The sequence below is a fragment of the Phyllobates terribilis genome, unplaced genomic scaffold, assembly GCF_046119375.1.
Source record: "Phyllobates terribilis strain yellow unplaced genomic scaffold, ASM4611937v1 Scaffold_9__5_contigs__length_417890890, whole genome shotgun sequence".
Taxonomy (NCBI): Eukaryota; Metazoa; Chordata; class Amphibia; order Anura; family Dendrobatidae; genus Phyllobates; species Phyllobates terribilis.
The window spans coordinates 29,465,401-29,482,119 of NW_027362769.1; positions in this window are offsets into that span (position 1 = coordinate 29,465,401).

Below are 16,719 nucleotides of genomic sequence, written 5' to 3' on the forward strand. Positions count from 1 at the left end.
TCCTGGGGAGAGTAAAAGCTTGATGATTGGTTAAAATCACCTCACCAACCATTTTAAGCTTTCAAATTACTAATCATGTTTATCTGTATCTTGGCTGGAAAATTATTTGGGCTTTGTAGCAGTGTGCAGTACTGATTCTATTAGGCCATCTATACTAAGCTCCACCAGATTTAAAATTACTAATCATGTTTATCTGTATTTTGGCTGGAAAATAATTTGGGCTTTGTAGCAGTGTGCAGTACTGATTCTATTAGGCCATCTATACTAAGCTCCACCAGATTTAAAATTAATAATAATTTTTAGCTGCATCTAGCCCGGAAAATAATTTTGGGGCTCCGAGATGCGCAAGACACATAAGTGCCTTCTTGCTGCACTACCTGCAACATGACCCTCAGATTGTCAGAATTCAAAGTAATCCTGACTACTGGGTTGCCACACTCTTAGATCCCCCACACTCTTCGATCAACCTTTTCATTTTAATAAAGACCAAAAAAATGGTCATTTTTGAAATTATAAGCATTAGCAGGTTATTAGAAACTGAAATCAAACAGTTTTCAACTCAAAACTTTATTCTAGGTGATGTTACATTTGCACATAGGACCCCTTGTTCGAAAGGAGCTTCTGAACTCTCTCGTCCATTGAATTTGTCAGGTTTTGGATGGTTTCTGCTTCAATTGTTTTGCATGAGGACAGAATACCCTCCCAGAGCTGTTGCTTAGATGTGAACTGCCTCCCGCCATCATAGACGCTCCTTTTGATGATGCTCCAGAGGTTCTGAATGGGTTAGAGGTCAGGGGAGCATGGGGGTCACACCATAAGTTTGTCCCCTTTTATGCCCATATCACCCAGAGATGCAGATGTGTTATGTGCAGCATGAGACGGTGCATTATCATGCATAAAAATGATCTTGCTGTGGAATACACGGTTCTTCTTCTTGAACCATGGCAGGAAGTGCTGTTTGAGAAACTCCACATACATTATGGAGTTCATCTTTACCCCTTCAGGGATCCTAAAGGGGCCGACAATCTCTCTCCCCATGATTCCAACCCAAAACATTACTCCACCTCCTCCTTGTTGGCACTGTAGCCGTGTTTGCGTGGGGTGTCCATCAACCAGCCATCCTCCACTCCATCCATCTGGACCATCGAGCGTTGCACGGCACTCATCCGTGAACAAAACAGTTTTGAAATCAGTCTTCATGTAATGTTTGGCCCACTGGAGCCGTTTCTGCTTGTGTGAAGTGGATAGTGGAGGTCGACAGGATGGCATATGCACAGCTGCAAACCTCTGACGGACCCTGCATCTTGTTGTTCGGGGGACGTTGGAGGCACCAGCAGCTTCAAAAACTTGTCTGCTGCTATGACAAGGCTTTTTTGCCGCTGCTCTTTTAACCTGACGTAATTGCCTGTAGGAAAGAGTCCTCAATTTGCACTTATCAGCACGCACACATGTGTACTGTGAATCAGCTACATACTTCTTGATGGCCAAGACACTTCATCCTGATCATCGCACAATGTTGATTGTAGTCATGCCTTGACCTAAGCACTCCACAATTTGTTGCTTCTCAGCAGCCGACACATCCTTTTTCTTTCCCATTTTGGCAGAAAATGTAGGCTGCTTAATAATGTGGGACAGCCTTCTTAAGTAGTCTTGCCTTTCATTGGACACACCTGCCAAACTAATTAGCACAGGTGTCTGCAATTGCTTACAGTGATATAAAGAGCCCTGACACACATCACCATCAATGAGTTTAACTGACAAACAAACAAATTCTTCCCTTATCATTTCTAAACACTTTTTGCATAATAATTTGGAACACAGTGTACATGTGCTTTTCCACAAAACACCAGTGGTTCACGTAGTGAATCTTACAGTTCTAACTTGCCAACCGTGGTCTGTATGGAGTTGTTCAATAAAGGGCCCAAAATTAAGATAACATAGATGGGAGAGGTCTCTATGTATAGGAATTCCTAAGTATTTGATACCCTGTGAGGGCCAGGCAAAGGGAAAGTTGGACTGGATGGAATCCTGTATGGATTTGGGGAGGGAGACATCGAGGGCCTCAGACTTCGCTGCATTGATTTTAAAATTTGACCATGTAACAAAGTGATCTATTTCAGCCATAACAGCAGGGATGGATATATGTGATTGAGTGATATATACTAGGACATCATCAGCAAATAGAGAGCACTTGTACTCGGTGCCTCCCACCTCAATCCACCTAATATTGGGGTTATGGCGAATTGATGAGAGCAGGTGCTCCGTCACTAGGATGTATAAGAGAGGGGACAGAGGACATCCCTGCCTTGTCCCATTGGTGATTATGAAAGGTGATGAAAATGTTCTGACGCGCCCCCTGGGCCTTGGGACACCCGGAGCTGGACCCTTTTTGGTGGATGCTGGTGGTTGTAGTCTCCGTGGCGGCGACCCGGTTCCGTGGCTCAGGGCGGTCAAACCAGTGGCGGAACTATTTATGTGGTTTTGATGTTTAAATGTCCGACTACGCCACCCGTGGATTGCGGTCAGAGAGAACTGCCGCTGCAGGGCAGACCGCTGAGGCTGGTGTTGTGGGTGCAGCAGAGCGTAGCATAACTCCCCACGGCAGGAGTATAGCCTCAGGGCAGTGTATGCGGAGGATGGGGGTGATGGTGCAGGGCAGCAGCAGTAACGACACGGAGTCAGTGATGAAGTCCAGGGCCTTTACTCACAGTTCTTATTATCCAGACCACGTCTGCAGGTAACGGCTGCCCACGTCGTACTGTGCTCACCAGGTGAGGGGCTCAGACAACTCTCAGATAACTTTGGAGCGCTTCACAGGACCCCCTTTGCGTGTCCTTTGTCTGGCCTTTCTTACCAACCCTTCTGTCCGGCTGCCTCGGGCCTCCTCTTGGTAAACTTGGAGCCAGTTTCCCTGACCCTATGTGGTGCCTTCCTAGCGGGTGTAGCGAGGGGCTGCGCCACATAAAATGTCACAGCCTCCGGTTTCTAGCTGAGGATCGTTTCCCGCCTCCACTAGTTTCGGGGACCGGTCTCCCCCTTTGGCCTGACCCCTCCACGCAGGTGGATTCGGATGTGCGGTGGCGACTCGCCCGTCCGCACCCCTGGGATCCCTTCGTTCCTCATTCCTGGAGCCTTCTCCGCTCCTCTTCCTTCCTTCTCCCTCTTCCAGGCCTGGGCCTCTGTTACTAGGCCCGCCTCCGGAGCAGAGCTCATGCAGAGCCCCTGCTCCCTGTCACTTCTGCTCAGACTTCTCTGCACTGAACTAAGATGGTGCCCACCTTTTATACTCCCTTCTCAATGCACCCAGGAACTGCTTCCTCCCTACTCCTGCACTACAGGGTTCCCCTTCCTCAGTGTTCCCTCCCCCCACTCCAGCCAGGGACAGGGACTGTCGTGCCCATCTCAGGGGCATATTGGTCACCCTGCCCCACGGCAATGTGGTGTAATGCATACAGGTGTCGGGTGCTGATCCACACTCCATCCTTACCTGAGAGTGAGATATCACACCTCTGGGTGAGGTGCAATACCTCTGTAGCAACCGAGCCCTCAGGGTGCTACAGTTCCATTTATCTTCAGCCTAGGTGACGTATTGCGATACAGGGCCGTGATTTTGGCTATAAAAGGGTCCCCTAGACCCCTACCCCAAACTTTTTCAGAGAATAATATATGGCGTGCCAGGAGACTCTATGGAATGCTTTCTCAGCATCTAACGAGAGTATCTAGTTACAAATTTTTAACTGCATCTAGCCCAGGAAATACTTTGTGCCTAGTAGCAGTGTCTGCTAGTCAGCGGATTATCCCGGCTGTTAAGCAAGCTACACCACCTATAGTTTGGACTCTTAATTTTTTCAAAGGAAATGCTTTGGGACCACGGGATACTCAGTGAAGAGCATCAGGAGGCACCCCAAGGCATAGGGGCTGGGACTGGCAGTAGGATGCCTTGCGGTGGACAGCCGAGCTCGATCCTTATAAAAGCTTTTTAACTGCAGTAGCTTTAGTGGACGCTACTGGAGCTGGAATTACGCGGCTGCTGGCATGAGACTTGCCCTCCAATAGATCCTTGTAAATGGATTTAAAGTGTATTCATTCAAATTAGAGAGACAATTTAAATTAAAAAGCTTAGAGCTGCCTCCACCACAGGGGGGCCCCGCTCGACCCACCAGCGGACAAGCACCAGTATTGGGAGACAGGGGCTGGCCGTCACGGTTCACCGCGGCTCTGGCACAAACCCGGCGACACGGAGGTGGCACGGGCAGGAGCGGACTGGCCATGTCGGCTTCTCACTTTTTGGATTTTAGAAGGGCATGACATGCCTATATCTGTGTCTCCCCCTCCTTTTACTCCTCCACCTCTTTTCTTTTCGCATGACTATATGTACTTGTCACTTTTCCATGTGTTAGTTATGTCTTCTGAGTAGTTTGTCAGCTTTTGGACACCTTTGAAGGTGTTTTCTATGTGTTTCTATGTGTTTTTGTTTGCCTGCCATTGGTTTTAACGGTGTTCGAAGGTGTTTGACGAACAGTTCGACGAACAGTTCGGCGAACACACGGGTGTTCGACGAACCGAACTCGAACACTACGGGGGTGGCTCAACACTACTGTTCAGTTAACTCTAAAAAGGACATTTGCAACATCTGCCAGGCCAGCATCAGCAAGAGCCCCCAAAACTACCAGCCTGACCACCACCGGCATGCTCATGCACATGAGAGCAATGCACCCCACTAGCTGGGCCGAACACCAATGACCAGAAACAATGTCTGCGGGTGTCACCACTGCCTCTTTCGCTGTTGTGCGTGCACTCCAATTCCCTGTCCATGGCGCATGCGATGATGTCTCCCGCCCTGCACCTGTCGTTGCAGACTTGCAACCATCACCCTCCACGTCCTTGTCCCTTTGCAGCGTTCAGTCGTCCCTACCACAGTCCTTGGAATGCAAGCACAAGTATGTAGCCAACCATCCTCCCACCCACAGGCCACAATATTAAACTGCCTAATATCTGGACTGCTTTCTTGCACTTTAAATGTTGCCTTTTAGGATCATGGAGGCGGAAGCTTTCCACAACCTCATGGCGGCGGCCGGGTGTCCATACTCGGTCCCCAGCTGCCACTGTTTCTCCAGTTATCGTCTCCGCCTTCCACAAGCGCCCCCATGGCACTTAAGTGGGAAAGACCGCATAACCATAAACACGTTGACAAGTGAATGCTGCCAGGAATGGTACATCTCACTGATGCATCACTCGGTTAATATTGTGCTCAGTCTCCTAAACAACGACCAAATTATTCATGATGGTTGGATCATCCATCTCCTTAGCTTTGTGTTACTTGGAATGCAAGCACAAGCATGTAGCCAACCACTCACCCACAAGCTTCAATACTAAACTGCCACATTTCTGGACTGCTTGTTGCACTTTAAATGTTGCCTTTTAGGCTCGTGGAGGTGGAAGCTTTCCCCAACTTCATAGCAGTGGCGGCCGGGTGTTAATAGTCGGTCCCCAGCTGCCACTTCTCCTGGTATCGTCTCCGCCTTCCACAAGTGTTGGTCCCAGAACACTACCCGTGCCCTCCCCAGATCACTTAAGTGGGAGGGACCACCTAACCACAAACACGTGGACAAGTGAATGTGGCCAGGGATGGTTCATCTCACTGACGCATTCCACTGGGTTAAGAGAACTTGGTGGCAGCTCTAAAGCTAGGCAAGCTCGCTCATGTACCATGCCTGGCCCATGTGCTCAACTTAGTGGTTCTGTGGTTTCTCAAAACATACCCGAATCTGCCAGAGCGGCTTGCAAAAGTATGCAGTGTGCGTGCCCATTTTAGAAAGTCAGCTACAGCTTCCGCAGGGTTTGCAACTTCCAGCTCACCGACTGGTGTCTGATGTGACCACTAATGATGGGTGAGCATAAAATGCTCGGGTGCTCGATGCTCGGGTCGAGCACATTGGAATACTCAGGTGCTCGACCTGAGCAACGAGCCCAATGTAAGTCTGTGGGAAACTCGAGCATTTTTCATGTGGCTCCCGCCGGCGGTCTGCAGAGGGCCTAAAAATTGCCCAAATTTATGGGAACATTGCTCAAATGACATGGGAACAGCACGGGGAAGACCCATGAAAGCATTTCTGACTCCCAAGTCACTGCTGTGAAGAATGTTGTCAGAGGTATTACGTCACTTTTACGGACTCACAATAAAACATACAAAAAACGAAACCAAAATGGATTTTCCTGGGAAATATGTTAAGGAACAACCTTTCCAGGGTAATGACTTGTATATAAGGCAAAAGAAATAACCAAAACCAAAAATACTCCTCCACACCTTGGGCTATGTTCACACGTAGCGTTTTTGATGCGTTTTTTGCACTTTTGCTTTGCTTTCAACAAAGACAAATGCATTCAGAGGGAAATGTCATTTTAACATTTTATAACCTTATCTGGCCATGTGGTGTGTGACACATCATCAGACACATGCATACAGTGCTGAAAAGACATGGGAACAGCATGGGGAAGACCCCTGGATGCATCTCTGACTCCCAGGTCACTGACTAAAAGTGTGCCCATCATAGATGATCCTTGCAGCATGCAAAGATGCCTCCCGCCATGCACCTGTCATTGCAGACTTCATTGCAACAGTCACCGTCCATGTCCTTTCCCAGTGCAGTGTTCAGTTGTCCCTACGCCATTCTTTGGAATGCAAGCGCAAGTATGCAGCCAGCCACCCACCCACCCACAGGCTGCAATACTATACTGCCAAATTTTGGACAGCTGCTTGCACTTGAAATGTGGCCTTTTAGGCTCGTGGAGGCAGAAGCTGTCCACAACCTTATGGCGGCGTCGACCGGGTATCCATACTCCATCCCCACCTGCCACTATTTGTCCTGGTGTCGTCTCCACCTTCCACAAGCACAGGTCCTACAAAATTACAGGTGCTTTCCTCAGTGAACTTACTGGGAAGGACCGCCTACTCACAAACACGTGCTCAAGTGAATGTGGCCAGGGACGGTACGGAGCCAGTCCACAGCATTTTTTGCTGAGAGATGTATTTCACCACAGCCGTATTCTTTAGCTTGGTGAAAGGACTTGGGAAACCATATCTACTGCAGCTGTCATTTCTCCCAGGAAGTCCTCTAAAGCTGCTTTCACTTGAAATGTGGCCTTTTAGGCTCGTGGAGGTGGAAGCTTTTCACAACCTCATGCCGGCGGCGGCCGGGTGTCCATACTCAGTCCCCAGCCGCCACTATTTCTCCCAGTATCGTCTCTGCCTTCCACAAGCACGGGTCCCACAACATTACCTGTGCCCTCCCCAGTACTCTTACTGGGAAGGACCGCCTAAACACGTGGATAGGTGAATGTGACCAAGTGAATGTGGCCAGGGATGGTATGGAGCTAGTCCACAGATTTTTTTGCTGAGAGTTGTATTTCACCACAGCCATATTCCTTAGCTTGGTGAAAGGACTTGGGAAACCATATCTACTCCAGCTGTCATTTCTCCTAGGAAGTCCTCTAAAGCTGCTTGCACTTGAAATGTGGCCTTTTAGGCTCATGGAGGTGGAAGCTTTTCACAACCTCATGCCAGCGGCAGCTGAGTGTCCATACTCAGTCCCCAGCCATCACTATTTCTCCCGGTATCATCTCCACCTTCCACAAGCACGGGTCCCACAACATTACCCGTGCCTTCCCCAGAGCACTTACTGGGAAGGACCACCTAACCACAAACACTTGGACAGGTGAATGTGGCCATGGACGGTACGGAACCAGTCCACATTAAAACTGTAGCATAGAGTGTCCGAGAACCTTCCCACACACTTTTCTTAGCCAGGGCTGCTTCTCGGCAGGGTTGGACAGGCCCACCAGAGAAATGGAGAATCCTCCGGTGGGCCCTGGCTTCTCCTTCAGGAGACTTCATAGTGCCGAGGGGAGGCCATGATGATGATAGCAGCCACCATCTGCTTAGTTTTCTGTTGCTTGGAATGCAAGCGCAAGCATTCAGCCAGCCACCTACCCACCCACAGGCCGCAATACTAAACTGCCAGATTTCTGGGCAGCTGCTTGCACTTGAAATGTGGTCTTTTAGGCTCGTGGAGGCAGAAATTTTCACAACCTCATGCAGGCGGCGGCCGGGTGTCCATACTCGGTCCCCAGCCGCCACTATTTCTCCCGGTATCATCTCCGCCTTCCACAAGCATGGGTCCCACAACATTACCCGTGCCCTCCCCAGTGCACCTCCTGGGAAGGACCGCCTAGCCACAAACACGTGGACAGGTGAATGTGGCCAAGGACGGTACCGAGCCAGTCCACATTAAAAATGCAGCCATGATAGAAGCCGCCATCTGCTTAGTTTTCTGTTACTTGGAATGCAAGCGCAAGTATGCAGCCAGCCACCCACCCACCGGCCGCAATACTAAACTGACAGATTTCTGGTCAGCTACTTGCAAATGAAATGGGTTGGATGGGCCCACCAGAGAATCCTTGGGTGGGCCCTGGCTTCTCCATCAGGAGAGTTATTGATTGGCGCAAACTTTGCAGCTGCTATGGGGCTCTTGAGTGGGGGAGAAAGGTGGGCCCTCAGAATCAAATACTCTGGTGGGCCCAATGTTTTTCAGTCTGACACTGCTTCTCAGTGACAGTTGTATTTCACCACAGCCATATTCTTTAGCTCGGTGAAAGGACTAGAAAAGAGGGACTATGGGTGTCATTTCTCCCAGGAAGTCCTCTAGTGCTGCTTGTTGCAGAAGCAATGGCAGCCCGTCCAACATCAGCTCGCACTTGTCAGTGGTGCTTCTGTGACACAGGTACTTTAGATGCAGTGACACAGAAACACAGAGCAGCCAGTACAGGGTTAATAAACAGGGGGGAAATTTATTGTAACAGGGTCAATCTCCACGCAGGGAGTAACAGGGGAAATATGGAGACAATAAGGGAAATAGCAGGTAACATGCTGTAACCGATAATCCACAGTTTGGCTAGATGTAGCAGAGTCGAAACGGTCGTAATCGGCAGTTTTACACTTAGCTGACTCTTGTTACCCGCCTAAACAATGCTCCGTCTTCTGGCGGTCTCTGGTTTGACCAGCTGAGGCCCTCACTTGCAACTCCCTGCTTTCCCACGCAAAACTCCTTTTTCTCCCCCTTCCTAGACACGCCCCCAGCTTCCCGAACACCTGACTCCTGTGCTTTCAGTCTGTATTCCCCCTGCAACCAGAGGCATGGCCCCGGCAGTTCCAGATCCCTTGTTCTGAAACTACTTACACCCCGGTCTTCCCCCTTACACTTCGACACACAAACATCTTTCTTTGCGCCTTTAATTTCATGACTACAGAGTTGGGCAATGGTCTGATGTGCAATGCGGTTTGAGAAATAACATGCATAAGCACATCCAATCCACATTAAAAAAGCAGCCACAGAGTGTCCAGGAACCTTCCCACACACTTTTCTTAGCCAGGGCTGCTTCTCAGCAGGGTTGGACGGGCCTACCAGAGAACCGGAGACTCCTCCGGTGGCCCCTGGCTTCTCCTTAAGGAGAGTTCATAGTGCCGAGGTGAGGCCACGATGATAATAGAGGCTACCATTTGCTTAGTTTTCTGTTACTTGGAATGCAAGCCCAAGTATGCAGCCAGCCACCCACCCACAGGCTGCAAAACTAAACTGACAGATTTTTGGGCAGCTGCTTGCTCTTGAAATGTGGCCTTTTAGGCTCATGTTGGTGGAAGCTGTCCACAACCTCATGGCGGCGGCCGAGTGTCCATACTCAGTCCCCAGCCGCCACTATTTCTCCCGGCATTGTCTCCACCTTCTACAAGCACGGGTCCCTGAGCATTACTGCTTTTACTTTTCTGTGGGAATCTGCTTGCCTCCTACCAGACTGGAATATTTCCAGTAAACTATGGTACGACGCCATGGTATTAGCACTGCCCCCAGTACCAGTAGCGAAGTCATCCCCAATTTCCTTCTCAGGAATTTTATTTGGTAGACTGAGTGGCTGCCCAAATACATTAGTTTCTCACAAAGGAGCTGAAGATAGAGTGGCAGTAGGTGCAAGTTTCTTCAGCCTGCTAGATATTAGAGGGTGATCGGCAGCACATTGGATCAGTGGTTAGCACTGAAGCCTTGCAGCGCTGGGATCCTGGGTTCAAATCCCAGCAAGGACAACATCTGCAAGGACTTTGTATGTTCTCCCCGTGTTTGCATGGATTTCCACCTCAGTAAAAAAGCAGCCATAGAGTGTCCGGGAACCTTTCCACACACTTTTCTTAGCCAGGACTGCTTCTCGGCAGGGTTGGACAGTCCCACCAGAGAATCCTCTGGTGTGCACTGGCTTCTACCTCAGCGCTATTTTATTTTAGTGCTAATTTTGCAGCTGCTTTGCGGCTCTTGAGTGGGGGAGAAAGGTGAGCCCTTAGAATCAAATACTCTGGTGGGCCTAATGTTTTTCAATCTGAAACAACTTCTCAGTGGGAGTTGTATTTCACCACAGCCATATTCTTTAGCTCTGTGAAAGGACTGGCATAGAGGGAAACCGTATGTACTCCGGCTGTCATTTCTCCATCACCAGGTTCCGCCCATTGTCACACACCGCCATGCCTGGCTGTATGTTCAGCGGTGAGATCCACATATCAGGCTGCTGTGTTACAGCTTTCAACAACTCTGCAGCGCTGGGCGGTTTGTCACTTAAGCATTAAGCATGTTATCTTCAGCACAGCCTGTTGCCGCTTGGCCAAGGCAGTGCTGCAGTGCTTTCAGTTTGTGACTGATGTGGTCATTTCGGAGATGGAGGAGGAGGTGCAGGAGCTGAACAATGTGATTACATTGAGGTTACATTGGCGACTCTGTTTTTTATACTAAAGAAAGATCCTACTGTTTTGTTTTTTTTACGTTATTTTTTAAGACAAATGCATTCAACGGGAAATGTCATTTTAACATTTTACAACTTTATCTGGCTATGTGGTATGTGAAATATCATCAGATACATCCTGTTTCATTTATGATGGAGGGACTATGAAAGTCACAAAGCCTATTTTATAGGGCCATCAGGCGGCCCTTACTATTCTTAAAAGGCCAGCAGTCGGCCCTTGCTAATGTTAGAGAGCCATCAACAGGCTAGGCTTTGTTGTTCCCATTATTAATGAGTGGGTCTCCTATACTGTTATTGCGTATGCAGTGACTGCAAGGGCTGCCAAAAATTCGGACGCAACCCAATACCCCTTTAAAGAGACATAGAGGAGGGTCTCAGTAAAAAAAATGTTCCCATTATAAAGGAGTGGGTCTCCTATAGTGGCAGTGCCCATGCTGTGACTGCAAGGGCTGCCAAAATTTGAGAAAAACCACACTAACAATTTAAAGACACTAAGAGCAGGGCCACAGTAATGACTTGTTTACATTACAAAGGAGCGGGTGTGCTATACAGTTATAGGGTATGCAGTGAGTCCAATGGCTGACAAAATTTGGGAAAAACCCCACTAACAATTTACAGACACATCGAGCAGGGCCACAGTAATGACGTTTCCATTACAAAGGAGCGGGTGTGCTATACAGTTATAGGGTATTAAGTGAGTCCAACGGCTGACAAAATTTAGGAAAAACCCCACTAACAATTTAAAGACACATAGAGCAGGGCCATAGTAACAACAAATTCCCATTAGAAAGGAAAGGGTCTCCCATAGTGTTGGCCTATGAAGTGAATGCGAGGGCTGCCAAAAATTGGGAGGCACTACCATTAGAAAGGAGCGGGTCTCCTATACTTGTAATTCCCATGCACTAAGTGTATGGGCTGACAAACATTTACCCCTGAACATACTGTATAAAAATTTTTTTTTACGGGCATCATAAACACCCTTTAAAAAAATTATATGGTATTGCATCACGGACCACGGTCATCCTGGTGATATGGTAGTGGAGACTGAGGATAAGGAGCAGGAGGAGGACAAGAGCAAATGGCCAAAATCAGGAAGCGTATACCCATGTATGAGTGTGAAAAGGTGCACGGGAATACACCACCCAAAAAAAGACACTGGATTTGAGTTTATGATACGCTGCTATCATTCGGTGGTGTTGACAAGTCTGGCCAAATTCAGCCCTTGCTCATTTTTGTAAGAGTCAGCCAGTCAACATTTTCAGTTGACTGGCGGATGCGCTTATCAGATATAATTCCAACAGCGGCACTAAAAACCCGCTCTCTTAAATCGCTAGCTGCAAGTGCAGGCTAAGACCTCCAAGGCATAGAGAGCCAGTTCAGCCAGCTTGGATATCCAATAATTATAAGACACAGAGGAATCACGGAGGACGTTGGTATGGTCGCCAAGGTACTCCCTCAGCATCTTCCCAAACTTTGCACTCCTTGTGAGAGTACCCCGCGCCTCATGGCTTGTGCGATTGGAGGGGCTGAGAAAATTCTCCCAGAATTTTGTCAATTTTCCCATGCCTCTGCTGGATTGGAGTTGTCTCTCTCTCACCTGTAGTCCTTGGTTGTCCAACGAACCATGACCTCTGCCACCAGCATTTTCAGATGGGAACTTTTTTAATAGTTCTGCAAGAAGGGCCTTCTGGCACTGCCCCATTTTTGTAGATCTGTCCACCTCAGGAATAAAAGATAAAAAGTTCTCCTTGTAGCGTGGGTCTAGAAGTGTCACCAAACAGCAATGACTGTCACCCAAAATTTTGAGAACTCGACGGTCATGGGAAAGGCAGCGTAACATAAACTCAGCCATGCGTGCCAGACTGCTAACAGGCAAGACTTCTGTGTCCTCACCAAGAGGACGAGTGACCATGCTCTCCTCCTCCTCTCTATCCTCTGGCCATCCACGCTGAACAGACGGTATGACAGTTGTGCAGGTAGTATTGTCTATCGTGCAGGAAACTAGCTCCTGTTCTTCCTCCTCCTCCTCTTCCTCATTGTCACCCAATCCACGTTGGGATGAGATGAGGCTGGGCTGTGTGCCATAATCATGTATGGTTCCTTGCTCCATCTCATCGTGCTCCGCCTGCAATGCATCCTCTTTGATTGTGAGCAGAGAGTGTTTCAGAAGACAGAGAAGCGGGATGGTGACGCTAAATCTGGCGTCATCGCCGCTCACCATCTTGGTGGAATCCTCAAAGTTTTGGAGCATGGTACATATGTCTGACATCCATGTCCACTCCTGAGGTCTTATGTGTGGAATCTAAACTGAATACCGATGGCCTTGTTGATGCTGGTAATCAACAACTGCCCTCTTCTGCTCACAAATCCTTCCCAACATCTGCAGTGTAGAATTCCAATGCATGGGGACATCACAAACCAGTCTGTGAGCCAGAAGCTGCAAACGCTGCTGAAACACGGCAAGGGCGGCGGAAGCTGTAGGTGACTTTCTAAAATGGGCACACAGGAGGCGTACTTTAACAAGCAGATCAGGCAGCTCCGGGTAGTATTTGAGAAATCGCTGAACCACGAGGTTAAGCACATGGACCAGGCATGATATGTGTGTGAGCTTGCCTCGCCTCACAGCCACCTCCAGGTTCCGGTAGGTTCAGCGGTGTGAGCCACAGTTCTGCCTGTTCTTTCAGAGCTGTCCACAACTCTTCAGCATTTTGCGATTTGTCACCTAAGCAAATTAGCTTCAACACAGCCTGTTGCCACTTGGCCGAGGCAGTGCTGCAGTGCTTCCATCTTGTGACTGATGTGTTTTTTTCAGAAATGGAGGCTGAAGAGGAGGAGGAAGCTGAGGAGGATGAGGTGCAGGAGCTGTAGACTGTGGGGGCAACCCTGACTGACCTAGGGCCTGCAATCCTTGGCGTGTTCCGTCCCAAGGTCAAACTGGGTCCCGGCTTCCACTATGTTAACCCAGTGTCCCATCAGCGAGATATACCATCCCTACCCACAAGCACTTGTCCACGTGTTTGTGGTTAGTTGGACTTTCCCGGTAACTGCTTCCTTGAGGGCATGGCTAATGTTTTGGGACACGTGCTTGTGTAAAGCGGGGACGGCACACCAGGAGAAATAGTGGCGGCTGGGGAATGAGTACCGAGGAACTGCCGTTGCCATCAGATTGAGGAATGCTTCCATCTCCACAAGCCTAAAAGGCAACATTTTGAGCATAAGCAGTCGCGAAATCTGGGAATTTAGTTGTGTGGCCTGTGGGGTGTTGGCTGCGTATTTGCGCCTTCTTTCCAAGGACAGGGGTATGGACAACTGAACGCTGCGCTGGGACAAGGACGTGTACGTGCTTCATGATGCTGCTACTTGAGAGTGTGCAATGACAGGTGCAGGGCAGGAGGCATCTTCGCATGCACCATGGACAGGGGATTGGCTTGCATGCACAACAGCGGAAGAAGCAATTGTGCCACCTGCAGACACTGTTCCTGGACCCTGGGGTTTGGCCCACAAAGTGGGGTGCTTTGCTGCCATGTGCCTGATCATGCTGGTGGTGGTCAGGCTGGTCGTTTTGCCACCCCTGCTGATGCTGGCCTCGTAGGTAGTGCAACTGGCCTTTTTGGGGTTATCGGCAGAGTCTTTAAAAAACAACCAGATTTCGGAAGACCCAGCAGTTGTACTGGAAACTTCCTTAGTGTTGGTGTGACGGGGAACAGTTGCCTGCCTTCTGTCTGCGGATACCACACTGCTTCTTCCTGCCTGTTGGGGTACTCTGCCTCCCTCCCCCTGTGTGCTGCTCTCCTCGCTCTGCATAACCTCCTGCCAGGTTGGGTCAGTTACTATATCATCCATCACCTCGTCTTCCACTTCCGCACCCTGATCCTCCTCGTGACTTTCTGGCAATTGTGTCTCGTCATTGTCCACCTCTTGTGACACTTTCCCACCGTCACCTTTGTGTGACCATGGTTGCTCAAATATTTGGGCATCGCTACATGCAATCTCTTCTTGACCCGCTTCAAGTTGACCGGGCGAGAGGCCTTAATCTATAAATGGCATGGTGGGAGGAAGGAGGTTCTGGGTGAGGAATATGTGGTCCAGACTCACAGCTACTGAGACTTGACCGTGTGGAAGATAAGGTGGTGGTGGTGGCTAAGTTACTGGAAGCATTATCTGCTATCTAACCAATAACCTTTTCACACTGCTCTGTGTTCAATAGTGGTGTTCAACGGTGCCCTATTAATTGAGACAGGAAGGTCGAGCGAGCAGATATAAGTGTTTGTTGTGGCACAATTTCAGCTTGCCCACGGCCTTGGCCTCTGCATGCACCATCACCAACACGTCCAGTTCCCCGTCCCTTGCAATGTGCTTTGCCCATTTTAAATGGAGGACAATATCTTCAACTCTCACTACAAATGGCTGAATTTAGAGCAAACTTATATGTGATCCGTGTGACGGACAAATCACATTTTTAAATAGCTGGCCTGTAAGTAACTATTTTGAACAGCAAACTGACACACTGAAACAAATTTTTAATGGAGGCCAGAAATAGCAGCATTTTCTGAAAACGTATATGTGATCCGTGTGACGGAGAAAACACAGTATTAAAAACCTGGCCTGTAGGTAACTATTTTGAACAGCAAACTGGTGTCAATAGCTTCACTGACACACTGAAACAAATGTTTAGTGGAGACCAGAAATGGCATTATTTTCTAAAAACGTATATGTGATCAGTGTGACGGAGAAAACACAGTTGTATTTTCTGAAAACTTATATGTGATCCGTGTGACGGACAAATCACATTTTTAAATAGCTGGCCTGTAAGTAACTATTTTGAACAGCAAACTGACACACTGAAACAAATTTTTAATGGAGGCCAGAAATAGCAGCATTTTCTGAAAACGTATATGTGATCCGTGTGACGGAGAAAACACAGTATTAAAAACCTGGCCTGTAGGTAACTATTTTGAACAGCAAACTGGTGTCAATAGCTTCATTGACACACTGAAACAAATTTTTAATGTAGGCCAGAAATGGCAGTATTTTCTGTAAACGAGTATGAGATCTGTGTGACGGAGAAAACACAGTATTAGATACCTGGCCTGTAGGTAACTATTTTGAAAAGCAAACTGGTGTCAATAGCTCCACTGACACACTGAAGCAAATTTTTAATGGAGGCCAGAAATGGCAGTATTTTCTGAAAACAAGTTTGAGATCTGTGTGACGGAGAAAACACAGTATTAGATACCTGGTCTGTAGGTAACTATTTTGAACAGCAAACTGGTGTCAATAGCTCCACTGACACACTGAAGCACATTTTTAATGGAGGCCAGAAATGGCAGTATTTTCTGAAAACGTATATATGATACGTGTGACAGAGAAAACACAGTTTTAAAGAGCTGGCCTGTAGGTAACTATTTTGAACAGCAAACTGGTGTCAATAGCTTCACTGACACACTGAAACAAATGTTTAATGGAGGCCATAAATGGCAGTATTTTATGAAAACGTATATGTGATCCATGTGACGGAGAAAACACAGTTTTAAATAGCTGGATTTTTAGCGCTGTAATATGGAAAGGACCTGGCTGTATTCTGCAGTGCCAACAAGCAAATGGCGCAGAAAAACAGTTTTCTCTGGATTGCTTTTTAAGCAACTAATGAGGATTAAGATCCCAAAAAAAAATTATTCCTGGCCCCTGAGACCTGGGCCTATTTCTTGAAATATCTAACAGCAGCAGCAGCAGACAAAACTGGAATTGAGTATCTTGTGCTATATGCACTGCAGTCTGCTATATACCCAGCCTGCCTATATACACTGCCTGCCTGATATCTCTGCAGATGGATTAGTCCTCAGAAGGACTGTTTGTTGAGATGGATATGTGTCTCTAATA